This window comes from Orycteropus afer, unplaced genomic scaffold (genome assembly GCF_000298275.1).
Source record: "Orycteropus afer afer isolate SDZICR_OR568_19922 unplaced genomic scaffold, OryAfe1.0 scaffold00523, whole genome shotgun sequence".
NCBI lineage: Eukaryota > Metazoa > Chordata > Mammalia > Tubulidentata > Orycteropodidae > Orycteropus > Orycteropus afer.
Window position 1 is genome coordinate 1,676,474 of NW_006922110.1, and position 5,125 is coordinate 1,681,598.

A 5,125-nucleotide genomic window follows, 5' to 3' on the forward strand; every position below is an offset into this window, starting at 1 on the left:
GCTAACCAGACGGCTGGCGGTTCAAACCCACCAGCCACTCCTCAGAAGGAAGGTTGGGCAATCCTACTTCCCTAGTGATACTGCCTCGGAAGCCCAAGGAGGGGTCGCTATGAGTCAGGTTTGACTCGACGGCACATAACAACAACAACAACAATGATGCTACAACTGTTCATAGAATTTTCTAGGCTGTAATCTTCATGAGAACAGATGGCCAGGTGTTTTCTTCCATGGAGTGACTGGTGGGTTTAGATGGCCATCCCTTCAGATAAAAGCTAAGTGCTTAACCATTTTGCCACCCGTGCTCCTTGCATAAAATACGAATTTATACCTGTGTTAAAAGGTTGTAATACAAAACTTACCCCTTTTCTACTAGCAGCTTAAATAATGTATTTTTAAAAAGACAAAACTGCTTTTGCATTGATTGTAACTCATGATAACCCCATGTATTACAGAGTACAGCTGCACCCCATAGTGTTCAAGTCTTGACCTTTAGGAAGCAGATCATGAGGCCTTTCTTCTGAAGTGATTACAAACTGCCAGCTTTTTGGTTAGTAGTTGAACACTTAACATACCATGCATTATCATGCCTTAGTAATCTAATCACAAGTATTTCTCTCTATATTTAAACATTCCCTTATATATATAGACTTGTAACTGAATCTTAACTTGACAAGAATAGACAAGTATCTTTGTATAATATTAATAAGGTTTGTCATGGATCAAATGTCTTACAAAAGTAATAACCATAAAGCAAAAACAATTACTTTGAAAGATCCATGTATTCCTATGTTCAATAAAGTAAGGTTTTTATGTTAAAAAAAAAAAAATCAGATATCATATTTTGTACTGGGTGAATCTGCTTCAAAAGACCAGTTTAAAATGTTAAGAAGCAGAGATGTCTCTTTGAAGACTAATATGTGCCTAACCCAAGCCATGGTATTTTCTATAGTGTCATATGCATGTGAAAGCTGGGCAATGAATAAGGAAGACTTAAGGATAGTTGATGTCTTTGAACTACAGTGTTAAGGAAGAACACTGAGCTGCCAGAAGAATGAACAAATCTGTCTTGGAGGAAGTACAGCTGAAATGCTCCTTGAAAGAGATAATGGCCAGACTTCATCTCAACTACCTTTTTCAAATTGTTAGAAAGGACTAGTCCTTGGAGAAGCATGTCATGCTTGGTAAAGTAGCGGGCCAACTCAATGGCACCTATCAATAATAACAACAACCACCCAAATGTCTCTATGAGAGTGAATATTTTTAAATGCTGAAATTAAGTACCACAAATAACACTTATCTCACATTAGTGATTGTCTTTAGACTGAAAATAACTGTTCAAATATAAAAAAAATTCCAGTATTACAGTAGTCTAAGAATTATACATTGCTGTTCACAAATATTATACATGTACTATATATATGCTAAATGATATATACACCTATATATAGTATATATGTGTGTGTGTGTGTGTGTGTGTGTTCATATTTATGTATATGATGGGTACTGAAAATTGCTTGTTGTTTAAAGAACATAGAGGAAAGGGCAATTCCAACAGAAAAAAAAAAAATCTTCCTAAGAAAAGCATCACCTTTTGGTAACAGAATTAATGACATGCAACTTTACTCTTAGTATACCAAGTGAGGTGAAGATTGTGTTTCAGGTTAACCTTCATACATAGCTGTTAACTTCAAAAATGGACAAAAATCACCATTGCATATTGGCTGATTTTGAGTGGATTCAGTGTTCAGAAACTATGGTTCCTAACTTCTATCCACCAGAATGTATGCTCTAGAACTAGGGTGTGAGGTTTAATCTGTGCATTCTTTCTAACATTCTAAAATGCCTAAAGTATGCACAGGACATAGAAGGTTCTCTATTTTTATATGCTAAATTAATGAATAATGAATAGAGACTTTAATTCTTGGTATTTAGGCCACAGTTGTAATAATCCTTTTTTTGTATTCCTGTTCACATACAAGCTTTGATACCATCTTTTCAATTTTTGTCTTCACTTATATTTCAAATTTTATTGCTTTCTTGGTTTCAAAGTTTTCAGTTTATAATTCTTAGAAACCATGCTTGAAAAATCTAGCCCTCAGTTTGATTTTTATTTGATCACTATCATATCTCATCCCTTATTAATGAAGCTTTCTGGTTCTAACACTCCACATATCTAATTACAGATCCAAATAGGAAAAAATAGAATCTAAATTTAATTCTTTGGTTAATATTTAATATTTTGGATCCCTAGATTCTAAGTATTTGATGTCCCCATTGTCTGTTCTCAGATATCTTTGAATGGCCTTTTAAAGGCAATCTCCAAACTATCCTTGAATCTCTGTCTATCCATATATGATTCAACGGTTCAAGCAAGCAATATGTAGTAAAAGACTCAAATTTGTATCAACTGAAATTTACACTCTGTGTATTTTTACCGATCTATGGACACAATACTGTACACTAGTTATATAAAAATATTAACCTCTCTTCATCTTTGAAATATTATTTTTAATAAGTTTTTATTCCCTGCTTTATTAATATTATAAGTGTGTGTCTGCTTGGTGTACCTATTTAGTGACTTAGCCTTAGTATATTTTAAAAATAATCAACACTCAAAAGAAATTCCAGTAAACATCTATGACACGAATACTTTAAAAGCAATCATGATTATTTTGATATTTAACTTAACAACAGTTTCTACTAATCAAAATTATGAAACCATAAGTATAAATAAGGTGATGTTTTTAGTAAAGAGAAGATGAAAAACAGTGTTTTTGACAGAAAGATATACTGTGACATTTTAGTGAAGAGCAAGAATAATAAACAAGCTTTCTGATTCACCAACATGGTTGTTTAACAGTGTAATAGAGTAAAACATTGTCAAAAAATAATGCACTCTATTTTCAAAAACATTTACTAAAAATAAATATCATCATAAAAGCAAGATGGTTTTCAGAGCCAGGGATAATATTCTTATTCATACACCTTATTTTTGTAATAAAATAATATTATTTTATCACAAGATAATATGATTCTTTTTGAAGCAGGTGGATATGGAGCGAATAAATTACTGGCACATTTCTAATTATAATACACTTTTACTTCGGATAAACAACAGATGTGTGTTTATTAAAATATATTATAGTAGAATCAGGTCAATAGAGTCTAAATGAAAAAGGCTTAATTTATTTGTACTCCCATTTGGATTCATAGGGATGGCCTATTTAAAAGAGCTCCCATTTACTGTTACAGGAGTTCAAAGGAGATTTATTTAAATGGGCCACTGAATACCTTTTCAATTAATTGTCTGAATAAAATGGAAAATAATTACATAGTGCAAATAAACATGGAGAAAATAACAAATTATAAAAACATATTAGGCAAAAAAAGAATATTCTGGAAAAACAGAAATATATAAGATCACTCTTATTTCCTAAATATTAATAGTATATTAAGGAGCTCTGGTGGTGCAGTGCCTGAGGCATTTGACTGCTAACAAGGTTGGTTGTTCAAACCTACCAGCTGCTCCACAGAAAAAAAGATAAGACAATCTACTTCTGTAAAGATTTACAGCCTTAGAAACCCAATGAGGGTAACTATGAATTGGAATCAACTCAATAGCAATGGATTAGGTTATGGAATAGTATATTGAAGTTATTTACTAACTGCTATAACTTCTTTCTAATATTTAGGGATGCTAAAGTTTATTAAGCATCATTATTTATTTTTCTGAATTTGAAAACTTTTGCTATAAAATGAAATAGCAATGAATTTTAAGTGCAAATCAAGTAACTAAAATAATTTGAACATGAAAATATTTTCTATGTTTAAGTTGATAAAATTAAAAAAGATATATTTAGAGCTCAAGTTGTGGGATATTGATCTATGTATGCCACTTGTTAGTGTGAAACACAGGGGAAAACATTTTAAGCTGCTGTTTTGAACAGGTAGCCAGATACAGTTTTAAACCTTATAAGGTGCCATGAGAAAGAAGTAATGTTTATAATTATCTCTGGCCTTAATACATTCTTCTGTATTATTAGAGTACTATGTGCTTTAAAGAAATCCTTTGATGCTATCAACATACATTCTATTCAAAAATACATTTAATATATTGTTCAGTTAATAAAAGCTAAGTTGGGTCTCATTCTTATGTGTACTTAGTCATTCTATTTCCATTTTCCCATGTTTTATATTCAGTGTATTATTTAATCTTTTCCTAATATTTGAATTAACCTATTATCCTATTGAAATTATTTATTTGTACTATTAAATAAAAAAGACTCTTTTTTATCTTCTTATAACATTTATTCTTAATTAAGATTGCTTTTTCATACATAAAATAGCAAGTATAATAGAGGGCAATGGTTATTGAAACCGAATTTAGGGGCTTTATATTAAAAACAAATAAATCACATTTAAATAAGATTCTTATGCAAATATTTATGAAAGAGACAAGATTTAGTCTTAGACCTTCTTTTTTTCCAGTTATTTGTTGCTGCATTGCAAGCCACCTCACTCCGGGTGGGTTTAAACACAACACTTTTATGATGCCCACAGATGCTGTGAGGCAAACATTCCGAGAGAGCACAATGGGGATGCCTTGTGTCTGTTATACGTTATGTAGTCTTTGAAATTTTGGCTGTGAATACTAAAATGTCTGAGGGCTAAATCATCTGGGGGCTTCTTTATTCACATGTTGCCTGACTAGACTGAGAATCCTCATAATCTGACCTCAGTTGCAATTATAATCCAGATAACACATGGATTCCCCACTTGAGGTAGCCTTCTCACAACATCGGTAACTGGTCTCTGAGAGAGAAATCTGTAAAGCAAACTCTCCAAGAAACCAGGACAGAGGCTGTGTTGTCTTTTGTAACCTGGCTTCCGAAGTTGTGTGGCATCATTTGTGCTATCTTTTATTGGCTAAAGCAGACATTAAGTCATCTAGATTCAAGTTAAGGGTATGTTAAATCAGAAACTGTGAAAAATCTGAAATTCTGACACATTCAGAAATGTGGCAAACATTCAAGCCTGCCACAGCACTGGTAAGAGACACAAGGATTTCTGGGTCATAAAAAGGACAATTCCCATTGCACTGCAAAAAGAAAAAAAAAAAAAAAAA